General features: G+C 44.4%; 1 long non-coding RNA gene across 1 annotated transcript; it reads left to right on the top strand.

Moving 5' to 3' along the window:
• The first annotated feature begins 349 nt into the window (after positions 1–349).
• LOC139052204 (uncharacterized) lies at positions 350–15,477 on the top strand. The gene is made up of 4 exons (XR_011509771.1): positions 350–506; positions 1,922–2,030; positions 10,305–10,364; positions 14,874–15,477. It is a non-coding gene; the product is annotated as an uncharacterized lncRNA (long non-coding RNA).
• The last annotated feature ends 2,707 nt before the right edge of the window (positions 15,478–18,184 follow it).

Below are 18,184 nucleotides of genomic sequence, written 5' to 3'. Positions count from 1 at the left end.
ACTCTGCTGGTATACACTGTAAAAAATTTCCGTAATTTTACGGTCAAACATGCCGTAAAAATTACGTAGACCGTTCAGTTTCATGAAAAACGGCGGAATTCTACGTAAAAAAACGGACGTGAGCTCTGTTTTTGAAATACGGAAAACCGTCCGTAATTTCATGTGGAGGGCAACTGAGCATGTTAAGAGCGAAAAATCACCACGCAACGAATATAAAGAAAAGACACGGCCCACATTTACCAGCTGTTACATAATATCACCATAGGTAACGCTGCTTGAACATTATTCATAGGCGAATCGTAAGTACGCCCACACAACGGAAGAGGTTTCAGTGGTGGCGCTGCTTACCACCCTTCATCGCTTCTACACGACGGGTTGCATTTCTCCGCCGCAACAGTACAGAGTGGACAGTGGCTGGAAATGGCGGTGTGTGGTGGTGGTAGACCTGTTGCATTTGGGATTTCACTGAGAGAATAAGAAGGAATCGACGATGGACTGCTACGCAAGTAAGTGATTTAAGTGTCCTTTTTGTTGTTGGTGCACGTCGCGCGTGCGAAATGCACCGCGATGGCCGCTGACGGGCTCAACTGTGTTGTGTGAGCATGCCCTGTCAATGCCTACATGTAACGACATTCCCGCTTGGCCGTAAGGATTGATAAAGCCGCGGCATTGCGAGTCTGTGATAAATGGCGTAGCGTTTGTTGTGCTGATTTCATATAAAGTACATTGAGACGCGTAGGCAACATCAGCGACGATGTCGTCTGTAGCAGTTCGTTATCGGCTGTATGTGGCAGCTGGTTTACTGACGTTGGCATTCCAGCTTTGCAATGTGTTGTGATGTGTTCTTGGCATTCCAAAATAAAGTGAAGTTACTGTTCTCCTTAGCAATCTCTCACGGCGCGTTGTAACACTATGTTAGCCGTATTCGGCGACGCATTGCATCACAGCGAAATTCTATTTTTCCTTAAGCTTAGGACGCAGTGTGCTTGGCGTGCATAATCGCTGTGTTCATACCCGTAATTGAAAGACTGCTTCTGGAATTGAAAGTCTGCTTGTGTATGAAGACCTCATGGAGCATGTTGCATGCGATGCCCCTACATCACAGTGAATGGACGGTGTAGCGTGCTTGCTGCCGTAACCTCGTGCGGTCTGCAGTGTTAGGTAACACTGGTGTAACACGGTGCCTTGGAACACAAAGACAGGATCGAGCCCGAGCAATCGTGCGCGATCGCACTTGAAAGTGTCCGCGTGATACCCATTAAGGGTCGCTGGAGAAGAAATTGATTATTTTGCTAGCTGGTAATCGGCATCAGATGTTTCGCGAGTTTTTGTTTTTGTTTTGTTTTTACTTCATACAGCTACCAGGCTGACTATCAACGTTCTGACGCAATGCGTCAGTATTTAACGTAATCTGGGAGTGGATTGCCACGTAAATTTTGCCCATCTGCGGCCGTAATTGTAAAGCAAGTGCATGTGATAAGTAATTTTTAACGTAACCTTGACACAGAATAGCGGTGCCCAAAAGTGTGTAATGGACATCCAAAGTTACAAATGTTCCAAACTGGTATAAAAAAATCAAAAGATGTGTCAACACTGATGTTAAAGGCTGGTTCTAATACTGACTGTCTCTAATTGCGTAGACTAATTTTCAGCATACAGGCATCAATACAATAATTATTCTAAAATACATGTTGTGAGTTATGTAGAGCAAAATGTCTGCTGTTTTGCCGAATAGAAGGTGCTTCATGAAGTCTTTTCTTTAAATGAGTTGAACGATACAATTGAAGACACCAAGCGATACCACAGCAATCGGTAATTCGGTGACAAGCTTATGTACAAGAGTATTTGTATATGAAAATGTTTTTGCTTTACTGTGGACGACCGGTCTGAAAATACCTGATATTATTTGCTTCAATTGCAGCTATTGCACCTGTCAAGGATGTCTGTGTGCCGGTTTGTGCACAATTTCTCAGCCAGCGGGCCTGAGAAAGTGTGCCACAGCAGTCTGTGTAGTGGTGCTCTTTGTTCTGGTAAGCTGTGCCATTCTATTGTATATCTGTCTTGCATATGCAGTCTTATTAGACAGTGATTGCAAATGTTGGTGGAATGACGAGGCCTATGCAAGTAGAGTAATTTTTGCAAGTGCATTCAAAGGATAATTGATGATTTGTTTTCCTGTGGCAACAAATTGGTTCAGTATGAGCACGTCAACTTGAAAGGGATATTGTTTCATACCTGACTTGGTTGCACATATAAGTGGTGTTTAAAAAAACACTTATAGTGCCAGAGTTCAAGACTTGAGGCAACAGATAAAACACGCACCAATAAAATAACTGTTTGTCTAGTGTTGGCTTAATGAGTATGCAACAACACTGCACACTGATCGTTAGCACTGTCATGGCTCCATGGTAACTAAGATTAGCCACGAATAAGCTCACTGTAAGCTAGTGTTGAGCTAACTATAACAGGTGAGTATGCGATGATGTAATTAAGTGCAACATTGGAAGGCAACGTAACAATGTAAAATTATAGCCTGAGCTCGCAGCTACGTTGCGTGGTCAGGCGACCAAAAGATATGAATATTTAAAAGGGAACGAACAGTGCTACTGCCAGTACGAAGTGACAGCGTTGTACACAGCAACGTATTCCCTTTGTCCTGTCTGTAGCCCTGTTCGGTTCCCTTCTAAACATGCACCAACAAGCAGCCCAATTCAGAATGCTCCGGCAGGTTGATCTGAATACTTCAATTTGCCAAGCAGGTTAAGTGATGACACGCTAGCATAGTGGGAGCTATTCTGAAAGTTATGTCTGCTATGAAAATGTGTCATGAAGATACTTCACTGCTAAAAATTTGGTGTACAACTGCACAAAGCGGCATCAATAGCTATGTTGCTCCCCCATGTTGTGTCAAGGGTCTGTGCATGTTTTGTAAGATAATCCTTGAGTCGTCGGCCGGTTTGTCCCACATGATTGCGGCTGCAGGACAGTGGCATATTGTAAATAGCACCAACCGTAGTACCTATGAACTCCAGCACATACTTTTTGATGTAAACTTCACGTGTTGCCCTGGTCCGGTTAGCATTTTGAACGTGCCCAGATTGCTTGGCACTGAAAATAAAAAGGTAGTTTCAACTCTCTGAGTAATTTGCTTGAATTGATGGTTGCCTTTGTGTACAAATTGCTTAACAGTCATCGGCCTTGGCTTTCTCGAAGTTGTCTGACCTGAGACGTCAGCTACATTCAACTCCATTAAATGCTTCTTGGCAATGCATGCTAAAAGGCTGTGCGAACGCACTGTTGAAAGCAAACGTATTTGGTTATGGAGGCTCCCCTCCACGTCGGGGTGGTACGAAGTGTTAAATGTGCTCTCCGGTGTTCCTGCAGCAACAACATGCTTCAGTGTTCAGGTGCACCAATAGAAAAGGTAGAAACACCTTTGAGTGCAGGGAATAGCTCCAGCTCTATGCTCACCACAGAAAATCTTCAGGCCCAGATAGTGGAGCTTGCCTTTCAGTAGTAGTTTTGCTTACTTGAACATGCGTGGTACTTTGTAGGAAACATTAAAAAGTTGCTCAACCACTTTAATTGCGACTTTTCACTGCCGAGAACACTGTCAGCTAGTCGTAAAACACTAGCTGCTGTAAGAACCAGCGTAGTAAAAGTATTCTGCTTCATTGGAAACTTTCTACCCTATATGACGTGAAGTAAGCCTACTAAATGGGTTGAGTGATTTGTTTTCTGTCTTCTCTACAGTGCTAGATGAGCTCATGGAAGGAAGAAAACTACATTTCAATGGATGAAGTGCCAACAGAGACAGCACAGTCAGAAAGAACAAAGACAGGACAAGGTGCTACTTGCAACTGTTTATTGAGGTCAAAAGCACTGAATATATAGCCATTGGGAGAGGGGGAAGAAAAAAAAAAAGAAGCACTGATTACGTGAATGCACATGTGCAAAAATATGGAAGAGGCATATGAAGGGAATCATAAGATTAACCAAAATCTAAAACTTATCTAAAAACATGCGTTCATTTCTGTAAATAGTCGGAGACAGGGTGTCGACACAGGCGTCCCCTCTTTTCTTAGTCTGGTTGGCCTCCAAAAGTTCACATGCCACAGTGTCTTTGCTTTTAAACATGATTGTTGTATCAGGAAGCCTTGCTTCACGTGCTTGCTTATTCTCATTCCCAGATGCCTTGCAATGAAGCAGCAAGTTTGAGCCATAACCATTTTTGAGTGAAAGCTTGTGCTCCTGCAGGCGTTCATTAATACATCGGCCAGTTTGTCCGGTTTACTCCTTCCCACACTTCAGCGGTATGCAGTATACGACCCCTTCTCCGTACTTCACAAAAGGTTTTGTGTGTTTATTAGAACACTCTACTTTCTTAGTCATCATATCCAATCAGACGGCACAAAGTAGCAAGTTTTTGGGGCTCGGAAGAAACCACAGGAATTTTGTATTTCACGATGACATGTGTAATATTATGCGCTGCTTTGTGAGAATACGATATCACCACTGGTTTAGCTTTCTTTTCCAATGTTTGACCTTCTTCACTGCTTCAGTTTCTTTCTTTATGCACCTTCTTCAACAACGCCTCCAAAACTTTACTCAATACCAAACAAGGAAAGCCAGCTTTCTTCAACTTCAAAATCTGTTCGTCAAAGGTTTTGTGTGCCTTATGACAGCACAATTCTTTAAGGGTAAATTCAAGGCACATAGTGGCAATCGCACGTTTAACAGTCTTGGAGTGCATAGACTTATACTGCAACAATTAATTGCAGGGTCGGTATACCGACCTCGTGCCCACAAAGAATTTCTGCCGTATCCAGTGGCGATACCGTATTCTCACGAAGTGGCGCGTAATCTTAAACACGTCGCCGCAATATATAAAATTCCTGTGGTTTTTGCTGCGCCCCGAAAGCTTGCTACTTTGTGCCGCCTGATTGGATCTCATGACTCTAAAAGTAGAGTGTTCTATTAAACATACAAATCCTTTTGTGAACTGTGAAGAAGCGGTCGTATACCGTGGAAGTGTGGGAAAGAGTATATCGGGCAAACTGGCTGATGTATTAGTGAACACCTGTGGGAGCACAAGCTTTCGCTGAAAAATAGTTATGGCTCAAACTTGCCACTTCATTGCAAGGCCTGCAAGGATGAGAATAAGCAAGTATGTGAAGCAAGGCTTCATGATACAACGATCGTGCTTAAAAGCAAATACACTGTGGCACATGAACTGTTGGAGGCCAACCAGGTTAAGAATAGAGGGGATACCTGTGTCAGCATGCCTGTGTCTGAATATTTACACAAGTGAATGCATGTTTTCAGATAAGTTTTAGATTTTGGCTAATCTTATGATTCCCTTCATCTTCTGTGTTCTCGCACGTGTGCCTTCACACAAGCAATGCTTCTGTTTTTTTCTTCCCCTTCTCCCCATGGCTACATATTCAGCAGCTTTCGACCTCAATAAACAGTTACAAGTAGCGCCTTGTCCTGTCTTTGTTCTTTCTTACTGTGTTGTCTCTGTTGGCGCTTCATCTTCTGAAAGCTCTGCACCAAGTAGCCCCACAACGTGTTCTACTGGAAAACTACCACTAGACAGTGATCTTCCATTTCTTGACCTCATTGTTTTCTTTGGTGAGTGTCATGTGCGCTGCATCTATGCTCCATCTTTTAAGGAGGGAATTCTGCCTTTCGCATCAGCGCACTGTTCGGCTGTGAAGCACTGTAACAGAAGCACGAAATAGCATCCTCAACAAGTCGAGGAGAACTTCTATACCCAGGTCTAACATTGGCCTACAGTGGTGTGACCACTGTTAGATCACATTCAGAAGGTCAGCCATAGTCTCAAAAAGACTGTTGGGAGAGCTAGAACATTTATTTGTCACGTCAAGCAATCTGGGTTCAAAAAGGTGAATCAGACCAGGCCTTGACGCAAAGTGTAGCAAGAGGCACATGCAGCAGTTCAAGTGTGTGGTTGTTTACAACATCCCGCTGTCCTGCAGCTGTAACTAGGCAGGACAAATAGGCCTAATATTTATTTGTGTGCGTACGTGCGTGTGCGCGCGCACGCGCGCGCTTTTGTGTGTGTGTGTGTGTGTGTGTGTGTGTGCAATTAACCAAAAGTCTTAGCCTGCGCTCGTGTTGTTGGCCTTCTCCCGTCTTTTCGTGTTGTCCCCAAGTAATCAGTTGGTGTCACATTCTTATAGAATTTGCAGTTATGAGATTCATGCTTTGGAACATGATCAGAAGCTACCAAATGGATGACATAATCCATCTACATGTGTTGGTGTAGATAAATGTGTCTGTGCAGTAGGAGTAGGGCATCATATGTGCTTGTTTAGCACTTATGCACTTTTGTTTCCAGAGCTTGTGACACAGTGATTCAAACTATGTCTGTAAAAACAGTGCTGCAAGTTGCAAGGAAATGTTACAACACTTGTAGGTGAAGCTCGGTGTTGTGAGAGGTTATAGAAACTTGCTTTCAACTTGCGTTTTGCAAGTTTCTAGAGCATTTTTTAAAGATGCTTATTTAACTCCCGCGTGCATCGTGTTCATGACTCGCTATGAAACTGTCAACAAGTATGTCCTTTATGCCATCCGTTTCTGAAGATTACATGAATATAATTAACCCTTTGAGGGTCGATCTTTTTCACCATATTCGACCGCCCAGGTTCGTTTTTTTTTTATTGCAGATTCCAATTAGAGACTTATTTCGAAAAAAATTGACCGTAATTTTTCTAGGGTGTCCGTAAAGCGAGAAAAAAATTATTTTGTGTTGGTACTTATGTACTCTCTATTCATGAATAACAATAATAAAAAAGGAAATAAACCTATAAGAGTAAAAAATTTGATACATTGTTATAGTTCAAAGCTTTGAAAATGTGCACACGAGAATACCTTGCAAGACTCAAATGTTCCTGCTCTTTGTACTGTTATGTACAAATATGTACTGTTATGAGCAATATGAAAAGGAACACAGGAACGCGTAGAAAACACCCTCAGACCCAGCTGTATGGGTGATACGCAGCGCTCACCATCGGAAACAAAGTGGAAAGGGGAACGCTGTTCTAACAGCTGTTCGCACTCCCGCCATGTGTCTGCAAAGTGCGGAATTTCGCATCGCCAGAACACTGTTCGATATTGCGTCACTGGTAACCTTTTGCGTCGAATCGTTACAAAAGATAGCACTGTTCCAGACTTCGATATTGATTTATGGTAAGTCTTCTAAACCGGGAAAATATGGTCTTTAAGGGTGCGTTCCAAGTTAGTTTATTGGCACTTGCCGAATATTAAAAAGATATTGAAGCAAACGAAATAAGGCAATAGCGTTATCGCAGCTTATCCTCGTCCTTTGTTTTGTTCGTTGGTGGCCTAATAATGCGTCATGCCACCATCGACTTGAACGATGGCCTCCATTCTTTGAGGCAAAGACGCGTAGAGAGCCTCGATGAATGCGGTATCATGCTGAAGGCGCTTCCACTCATGTTCTATTGCTTCCCATAGTTGGTCGGAGTTCGCCAATTGTAGTGAGCTCTTCGAAAGGTTCACTTTCATACGGCCCCAAACGTGCTCTATAATGTTCATGTCGGCACCCTTCGCACACCACTGAAGTTGCATTACCCCTCGCTCTTCCAAAAGGCGCGCCACGTCCTTCGATGTGTGAATGGGAGACAAGTCCTGCTGGAAAAAATAACACCCATCTGGGTGCGGCCTGTTCAACACATAAGGGATCATCTGGTGCTCGAGCAGAGTGCAATACGCAGCACTGGTGAACCTCCCATCAATTCTCGCCAGTGGGCCTAGGCCTGCGTGGGAAATCGCCCCCCAGATGTTCACAGACACGCATCCACTGGCGGCCACCTCCTGGATATTCTGCGGACTAAAGCGCGTGTTTGCGGTCCACCACACTCTCTTTCGTTGGTCCCAGCGGCTCGAGAACGTGGACTCATCAGAGAAAACTACATACTTCTACCCACTCTCGCTCCACCTGCGGTGTTCAGTAGCGAACCTCAGGCGAGCCGCTTTGTTGGTTGCGGTGAGCAGAGGTTCCTGTGCGGCGATGTGACTTCGCAGTCCTGCTTCTCTAAGCCTTCATCGTACCATGCTGTCGCTCAAGTTGTTCAAGCCAAGAGCGCCTCGAGCGTCCTTTGCACTTTGAAATGGTTTGTCGCTGACGGCAGCCACGATGCAAAGGTCTTGGTCGTTCGTTGTCGATCGAAATCGTGTGCGGTGCGGCGCATCGTTTATGCGTCCTTCGTCTCGGTAAGCCTGGATAATCTGGTTGACCGTTTTCAATGGGCGGCTTGTCACGAGAGCAATATTGCGCTGTGTATAACCTCTTTTAGACATTTCTATTATGTTTTCCCGTTCTTTAAAAGGCACTCGAGGCATCTTGAGGTTACAAATTCAGAGTTGACTGCTCTGCGTGGGCCACTGCAGTGTGCGATGTGAATTTTTCTGAACGAACTTCGTGCAACAAAGTCGGGCGAGAGGCAGTTTGTCAATGTTCTTTTTAAAAAATTTTTCTGTATTCTATTCCTCTGTCGTCATTGGTTCGAGCGTCGCCGCTGTTCGAGGTGCCACTTACAACTGAGTGCGTCTATTCAAATAAAGAATCGGTTTGAAATACAGGGCAAACTTTTTCTCAGAGTACTATCAAGCGGTTGCACGAAGAAAAAAAGAGAATGAAAGAAAAGAAAGTGAATCGGTGTAAGTCACTGGCGACGATCTCACCATCTTATCGGCTGTTGGACGATCCATGACGTAAGCTGCTCCTTTGTAGAAATACCAGCGTGGTGAGAGTGCCAACAGTTAGTGGAAGAGCGCTCTCCTTTCCCCCTTCGTTTTTCACAGCGCCATCCGCGCATCGCTCCGAGTCTGTTTGCCACACGTTCCTGTGTTCCCTTTCATATTGCTTATGATAGTACATCCATAGCATAATCGAACTGTGTAGGTGCACGCACTCAAGAAAACTGTGCGGTTGTGTGCCCATCAAAAAAGCAAAACGTGTACAAACTTCCGCTAATCTTCATCTTATCGCCAGCCAGATGCAATTAGTTTTCGCGAATCTCAAAAAAAAAGAAAAGGAGCAACAGAAGCTCATGCACAGCAGCATCCTTCCTATGCGCACCCCTGCGAGCACTAAATGAGCGAGAAACAAGCAGTAGCCTTTTGAGCGATTAGTAACGAGATAGCCATCAGTTTTGCAAGCGCAAGAAGCCAAAACCGCCCGCGAAAACAAAACCCAAACCGCCACCCGTACGCACGCCAATGCTCAAGCGGTAGTACATAGACGCGCAGGAGCAAACTAGCGCTAAAACAAACCATGCAACGAAAACTGAGAGAGTGAGGCGTGCAAGAGAAATTCCCTGTATTTCCACATAGTGGCAGCACATGACAGAAAAGAAAAGGTTAGGAAATTGTCGTGCTTTTTAAACCTACAGACAGCGCCGTAAATATACGGCATCTACCATTTTTGTACTGCGCGGTGCGGTATATTTACGTCATTGACCCTAGAAGGGTTAAGGAGTCATGCTCCTTGAAACAATTTCCCGTAACAACATTGCAAAATACCAGCTGAGGGTCTCGCATCTCTTACATATGCTGTTTTGCACATCATACTTTAATAAAACTGCATTTAGTAGCTGCACAGCACAGGCCCCATTTTGTTTTATCACACTTCTTTGTCTTTTCTCCCCCTGCCCCAGGTCTTATTTCAGCAACTGCTATCTGCAGGCCGTCATAAAATTGCTTCAACATTGTTGACAGATTCCAATATTTTTTTCGAACCATTCTTCCATGTGAACCAAAGAAAATTAACTTGATTAGCCTGACATGAAGATGAATTCCAAATAATTTATTTATTGTACTTGCTTGGTAGCACTGAACTATTTCTTTAATCAATATAATGCTAACAATTCACCTTTGTATTGCTGGGTGCCGGTAGAGATATGGTTAGTTATTCACCAGAAAGGATCCCGAATTTTCCACCTTCTTAGTGTAGGTTAGACACTCACTTGTTGCACTTCACAAAGAGCAACTTGTGGTTGCTAGGAAATAAAAGTTTACTGAGAATTTTCATGCATCCAGTTTGATTCTGTGTACTAGCATGTTTGTATTAGCATGTATTTCATAGAGTTGAGGCTTCATAAATGTACATTCTGTCATTCAATGTCTGTGACATGGTTAAGCAGGTTGACCATATCTAATTAGAACTTCCTATGTTCTGGGGCACTTGTTTGCAACTTAAATTATGTGGTTTGGTGCTGTCAGTGTAAGCCTAATGTCGTCTTTTGTTCTCCCAGGAAGGACGCAAGCATTGCTGAGGAGCCAGTTGACCTGCCGCCACACTAATATTGTATTTGGTAAGGTCTATTACAGATCTTATTTTGTGTAGTACGTGCTATAATTGTGTACAATGTGTTCAAAACTTCAGTAAGTGGGCTGTTCGACAACAGGTGTTTACAAATTAATAATTATAAAAGATGTTCAAGGTCATTAGTGATACAATTGCTGCTCACTGCTGAATTTTTTTCCAAATTAGATGATGAGCCATCCAGCAAGTGCGGCTCTCCTGGCTAATTATACAAACTTTCAAATATGGTCAATTTTTTATCACAAGTGTACAGCAGTCGGGGACAACTGTTCACAGCGACAATTTCATAATATTTACTTACATGCAAAAGTGAGTCAAATGTCAGGTGTACTTATGAAGTTTTGTGAAACAAGTTCATCATCATATTGCTTACTTCATTGAAAAGTTTGTCACGGAATTCTCACTTCTATGAACAGATCAACAGTTGTCGAACGATGGTCGTCTCTATAGCCAATGTTTGGGCAAGAGGCTTGTCTTCAGAGCACTAACAAGAGACTTCTTTGCCATGCAGCTTGAGCTGATCAGTATGAAAAGATTACATAGGATAGGAACACAAAGCATTAGTGGGCCTCTTCGATTATCAGTCCTTGACAGTCCTGGACTGCTTAGCAGTGCTGTCCCGCATTCGATTTTCTCAATCAGCTTCGGACGCCCCATCCACCAGTCCGAGAGCACCTAGTATCGCATTCGTCTTACCAGAAGTCAGACTCTGCGGACTCTCAGAGCTGTCAGCAGATATTTGTTCTGACATATGCAAGTAGCTAGCAGACGGCGGCTGTCTTAAAAAGATGCACGCGGGCTTGACGCCATGTTTTAAAAGAGGCTGTGTGTTTATGTGTACTTTGTGCGTTCCAGACAGCAAATATCATGCACTCAGCTATCGCTTCCGTTAAATCGATGCTTCGTGTGCCATAATGCGAGGTTTTCATGAGGGGTCTAATTGCTGCAACCTTAGTCCTTGTGTTTTTTAAGACAAAGCACAGTGATCACGCGCAAATGCTTGCTTTTCTTGATGTGTTTCGTGAAATCTGTCATGCTCATTGCTATATGCATAGTAAACAGGTAGATTTTGCTTTTCAGATGAGTGAAACTGGTGAACGAGGAAACGTATCATATTGCATGTAGATATTTAATGCTGGTAGCTGGCATGGCATACAGGGTGTTTCACGTAACTTGAGCCAAACATTAAAAATATGCAAATGCCACATAACTGGACAGAACCAAAGTTATGTTGTTCGCCCTCGCTTCGAGATACTCATTTTTTTTTCATTTTGCCAGATTAAATAATTAGTATTCGGTAATTAATCAAATTCTCAAATATTATGATTAATACATGCTACATAAAAGTGTTTTTCCTAGCGTGAAAGAAGCCTGCAAATACACACTAAATTGTTGCGTGACTGTCCATTCGCAGCACCTTGCGTGTATTCGCGAGCTTCTTTCTCGAAAAAACACTTCTACGCAGCATGTCTCGAACAACACAAAGCTGTATGGGGAGCTTTTCATGTTGCTCTACAATTTTCTCATGGACACTTCTAATCTAGTTATAATATTTGAAAAGTTGATTAATTAACGAAGTTGAAATATTTATTTTGGTGGAATGAAAAAATATCCGAGTATCTCCAAGTGACGGCAAACAACATTACCTTGGTTCTGTCGAGCTACGTCACACTTGCATATTTTTATTGTTTGGCTCAAGTTACGTGGGACAACCTGTATAATCAGAGCTTCACCGATTGCTGTTGTCATGTGTGCTGATCCCTTCTGTTACCCAAATTCGAAATTTTGCTTTTGGTTGTGCAGGATTAGTAGACAGTGTAGACGCGCTTTGTCCTAGACACACGTCAGGCCTTTAGTAGACGGTTTCATGAGCTTTGAGGATATCGGCCTGTGCTTTGTGGGTGAACAGTGATCTGGCACAACCGTGTTTTTGCTTATTTTTGTGTGGCAGTGACGCTTAAATTTTACAGGAAATAAATGAGCTGGCTTAAATACAGCGGTTAAAAGGCCCGAAGAGCGAGAGCACGATGTAAACTGAGCTTTGTTAACATGTTCAATGTGCTCAGGCTGCGATTCCATTATGCAAGCTTTATGGTTGTGCCGGCGACATGGCCTCTGAGACTGCATTATTTTGATGACCACGCTACTGAATTTGCTGGGTAGGGCGCAATCTACAAGTAGCTAAAAGCATGAGGTAACGGGATTGAATCCCGTCCACGGTGGCTGCATATCAATGGGGGCAAATTATGAAAACACCCATGTACTTAGATCTAGGTGCACGTTAACGAACCCCAGGTGGTCGAAATTTCCAGAGTCCTCCACTACGGCTTGCCTCGTAATCAGAAAGTGGATTTGGCACGTAAAACCCCATAATTTAAGTAGCTAATAGCGGACAACAGCAGCCAGGAGAGCGACCTCCAATCGCGGTGCTTTCAAACAAAACCTCGGACAGTCCCAGGCAGCGGGATCACATGACTGTGATGCGCCCTTCTGTCAATGCTAGCCAGACCAGAAGCCGCAGGTGGTTTGCGGACAGTCTGGGACTGCGTAATCGAAGGGGCGCAGACATACATACGCTCTCACATACATTATGTCCACTGCGGGATGAAGGCATTTCCTAGTAATCTGTAAATATATATGGCTTGCGCCAACTGACTCCATCCTATGCTTGCATATTTACAAATTTCTTCATGGTGCCTAGTTCTCTACCGTCCTCAACAGCGGCTTTTTTTAATTTATCATGCATATCATTTTTTGTCGTTCCGTTGCTTGTTGAGCAAACCTTCATTCTCAAGCTCCATTTTTATCATGCCAGGTTTCAGTCTCTTAGGTTAGTTTTATCACAATGCAATGATGGTACTTTTAAGACTAATGGTAAGCTATAGACGGTGACTCAGTAATGTGTGACTTAAGTCTTCTAAACAATTTATAGTCTTTAAATTTTCTTCTACTGATCCAGGACTCCTGTGACTAACTGCCTTAAGTAACATACTTCATTGCCTTCTTGCCCTAGAAAATATAACTGGTGCCTTCTTGCAGGCCTTTAAAGTGGCAACATGTGTACTGCAGACAGTAGGGCATGTTCAGATAAATTCAACTGGACATGCCTGGCGATCACTTTTAATTTTGATTTAAAAGTTTATTTTGCTGCCCGAGCCTGGCGACAATGAAATTAACCTTAGTTTTCCAAGAAAAAAAAAAGGTGTCTCTGCAAAAAACAATATAGAATGAACTGTTTAGTTAGGAGCATTTTTCCTGGATTTTACCGAATCTGCACTTTGGATAGATCCGAAGGAAATAGTGTTGTCGCTGCGGGTTTAAAAATATTTTGTACCAGACTGCAGGCCAATAGCAATAATTTCAACTAATTACCACAGAGTATCCCCACTACGGTATAAAGAAGAAAAATTTCGGAACGAAACATTGCACAAATTGACCAAAGTTTTTTTTCTTTGCATTTACTAACAGCACGGAATTTGGCCATCCTGTTCCCATGAGTCGCAGAAATTTGAGCAAATAGCTCTGTCCTCATTGGCTCTCAAAATCTATGGGAAGTGCTCATGTTTAGGCATGTTAATGAATTACTCTACTTTAAAATTTTTTAGGAGAGGCTTGATTCATTTCAGAAATTTCCCGAATTAAGCGCATTTGCATGAAGCAATGCAATCTAGAAAAATATGTTGCATTATTTGTTTCGTTATGGGATTGCAAGTCAAGAAACGGACAGAATAAACAGTGCTGCCTGCCAGAGCCATGTATGGGGTCCAGGCATAATTGCAGGCTTCTTTACAAAAAGGGCAAATTTTTTGGTGAACACAGTGCAATATTGTAACTTTTTATGAAGATGGGAAGGGTATGTTGATGCATTCGGGACCGTAACTTTCAATTTTCACTGCTTGAGTAAAAAGAATATTACGCATTGATACTTCTTCCGTGACACAACAGACCATATCCAAAAGGGGCTGACAGCTGTTGTGACACAGTTGTGGTGCAAGCATGGTTTTTTTGTATTGTCGCTATTCTACCAGCCTGTCAGCTGGACAATATCTTTGGCTTGCTTGTTCTGCGTCGGAAGTAAACAACATGCATGGTTTGCGCTTGTTTCAAGAGTGCTTAATTGTTTTGGGAAACAGTGAAATCTGCAAGGTTGTTTAATGGAGCAGTGAAAGTTGAAAACTATGGTCTGCAGTATGTGGCCATGGCAGCTCTACCTAAATATGGGAGATGTAATCTCCGAATGTCATAATGTGCACGTGACATCTTTGACTGTTCCAAGCAAACCATCAATTGACTTGGGTCCTTTCTATCTGAAGCTTTTTATGCTATAAGGCTACGAATGAATATATACCAACATGGCTGAGTCTGAACCATTTCTTTTGACAAGAGCACTTGTAGTGACAGTTGTGAATACGAAATCATTGTTTATCTGAGTAACAGTAGTGATGATGATGGTAAATAATTGAACAGCCTTAATTGATTGGTGTTTCTTACTTTTCAGTCAAAGCCGAAGGACTCTGCAAGCAGCCAGTCATTCCAAGTCTCAACCAATCCTTCCTCTAGTCAGCCAATTTCTAGTGTCTATGCGGAAAGGACTTGCGCAAAACTGGACACGGGACACTAAAAAGGCGACAAGGACAGGCGTAAACTTCCAACCGGTGTTCATTACAAAAAGGTATGTATATGTACTCTTGCACACTTGATCATAATCTGTTACAATCGTGCAAGTCAACATGGTCATCACAAATAAACAAGCGCACCAAGGCCTAAGGCGGCTTCCCGCATACAAACCCCAGATATTCAGATTCTTTAACAGTCAGTGCTATAGGGATGGCTTGTTGACGCTGTTGCATTCTGCAATAGCCGCTGCCTCAATGATGAGTCTAGCGTTTTCTTTCACACTGCTTGCTATTATTTCTGTTTTTTCAAACAGTCGATGACATTTGCATTGGCAGCAATGGACTCCAAGGAAACCTCCTTTCCCGTTTTGTACTTTCCGATTATGTTCCTGTAGTCTAAAGTTTAGGGAACTTCCCATTTGTCCCACGTAACGCTGCCTGCAGGAAGGAGGTATGCTATACACTATTCCTCTTGAGCATTTGATGAAACCCTTTCTGTGCACAATGTTGCATGATTTTGAGTGTCTGCTGACAGGGCTGGTTTTGGCGCATTACTTGGATAGCTTGCGGGGCGCGGAAGAAATGACCAAGACTGCAGTCCTTTGGCCTATTTTCTTTAGTTACACCTATGTGATACTGTTCACAGGAATCTAGCAGTCATCCCATACATTACGCTATCTTGCATAAACTAAAGAAAATAGGCCAAAGGGCGGGAGTTTCGGTTGTTTTTCCCGCACCCATCAAGTTATCTCAGTTATGTGCCAAAACCAGCCCTGTCAGCAGACAATCAATTTCATGCAACATTGCTCACAGAAAAGGTTTTGTCGAAATGCTCAGGGGGAGTAGTGAATAGCACACCTCTTTTCTGTGGGCAGCGTTACGTGGGACAAACGGGAAGGTGCCTAAATATGAGACTACAGGAACATAATACAAAAGTACAAAAGGGAGAGAGGGTTTCCTTGGAATCCACAACTCCCAATGCAAATGTCATGCACTCTGAAAAACCAAATAATAGCAAGCAACGCATAAGAAAGCACTAGGCCCATCATTGAGGGGGCAGATATCGCATAAGGCAACTGCGTTAGCAAACTATCCCTAGCGTTGACATTAAAGAATTTGCATACCTGGGGTCTGTATGTGGAAGGCCGCCTTAGGCCTTGGGGCGGCCTTAGTGCACTCTTGTAACTGATTATGATCAAGTGCACAAGAGTATATATACGTGCCTTTTCGTAATAAACACCAATTGGAAGTTCGCACCTGTTCTTGTCACGTTTTTAGTGTCCTGCGTTCACTCTTGTGATGGTCACTTCAGCATGGAATACCAACTAGCCCGGTCTCATACACTGCTTTTTTCAGTAAAGCAGAATAAACACAGGTTTTTTCAGATTCAAGTGGCTTGTTGTTTCTCGAACACAAATCTGTATGTATGCTGTGTACATGTTGGGTGTAGAGAGAGAGAGAGAAAAAACATTTATTTGGACCACCGAGGTGGTTGCTCTTGAGGTCGAGTGGGTGGGGTCCTCATTCCAGGACTCCACTGGCCGTGGCTGCTCGACGTACTTGCTGGACGAGAGCTTCTTGTCCCGCCAGGGTATCGCCGGTCAGCTGTACCTCCCACCGCTCAAATGACGTGCTAGGCGTCTTTAAGTGTTGAGGTTTGCCCTCGCACCCCCAAGAGATGTGAAAAAGTGTAGGGCGTGTGTCGCCGCACCAGGGGCAGATGTCGCGATATGTATTTGGGAACATTTTACTGTATCTGTGTAGGTTTGGAAATGTGTTGGTCTGTATAAGTCGGAGAGCTACGGCATCTTCAGTGCTGAGATTTTTGTGAGGCGGGGGATAAATCCTGCGGTTGAGTCGCTGGATCTCCAGTCGGTCGCAATAATTGGATGGCAGGGGCATGAAGGTAAAGGGTGGGGATTGATGAGACGATTGGTCTTGCCCCGCTCGGTTGATTAGCGCTCGAGCTAGGGCGTTCGCCCTTTCGTTCCCCTCCAGACCCGCGTGACCCGGCGTCCACGTGATTTGATGGTATTCTTGCAGCCTCGGGCCAAGAATCTGAGCTGCCAGCAGCGGTGTTCGTCCGTTCGTAAAGTTACGGCAGGCCTGTTGCGAGTCGGTAACGACATGGACTTCCCTGCCTACCCTGTCTTCTTGCTTTATTACCAGCGCCGCGGCTATGGTCTCAGCCGCAGCTGGGGTCTCTGCCCTCACGGAGGCCGCGAGAGTCAAGGAGTTGTCTCTCCCGTTCACGGCGGCTACCGCGAAGAGGCCCCCCACAGGGTACGCCGCCACGTCCACGTACGTCACGTACGGGTCACCCTTGAATTGTCGGCGCTGTCTGTCGACGCGAGCCTTGCGTCGTCCTTTATGGAGTTCGTGACTCATGTGCTTCGGTACCGGATTCGCCTTGATCTTGCCTCTGACCTCAGGCGGGAGTGATCGTTGCCCATCGAGGGCACGGAGCTCCGTTGCCGTTCCGGTCCGGTGGAGGATGGCTCTGCCCGCCGCCGTGTTCTGCAGTCTGGCCTTTTGCGAAGCCATAACCGCGTCCGACAGCTCAGCGAAGGTGTTGTGGATACCGAGGGCCGCTAACTTCTCGTTTGAGGTGGTGACAGGGAGACCCAGGGCCGTTTTGTACGCGCCTCTGATGATGGCATCGACTTGTTCTTGGTCGCGTTTGTTTAGCGAGTGATAGTGATACGGCATGCTATACGTTATTCTGCTGATCACCAGAGCCTGGACGAGGCGAATCGTGTCCTCTTCTCGCATGCCCTTGCGGCTTCTTGTAATTCGTTTTATAATCCGCGAGATCTGGTTGGTGGCCGACCTTAGGGTTTGGATGGTGTGGGAGGCTTTCAGGTTACTCTGGATCCAAAAACCCAGAATCCGAGTCTTACTGCCTTCCGTTATCTTCTGGCCCTCAAGATAGAGGTCGATAGGGCCGGGGGACTTGTAGATTCCTCCTCCGTGCACCCGGATCACCTCGGACTTTTCGGGCGCACAACGCATCCCGCTCGCTGCCGCAAATCTCTCCACGGCCGTCGCGGCCTCTTGAAGGGTCGCCTCTTTTTGCGCTAGAGAGCCCTTGGTGGCCCAGAGCGTGATGTCGTCTGCGTACAGGGCGTAACCTAGGTCGGGGATCTTCCGCAGCTCTTTGGTCAGCGCTAGCATCGCGACATTGAAGAGAATC

The sequence above is a fragment of the Dermacentor albipictus genome, unplaced genomic scaffold (genome assembly GCF_038994185.2).
Source record: "Dermacentor albipictus isolate Rhodes 1998 colony unplaced genomic scaffold, USDA_Dalb.pri_finalv2 scaffold_20, whole genome shotgun sequence".
In the NCBI taxonomy this organism is placed as follows: Eukaryota; Metazoa; Arthropoda; class Arachnida; order Ixodida; family Ixodidae; genus Dermacentor; species Dermacentor albipictus.
This window is presented reverse-complemented; position numbering and strand designations above follow the sequence as displayed.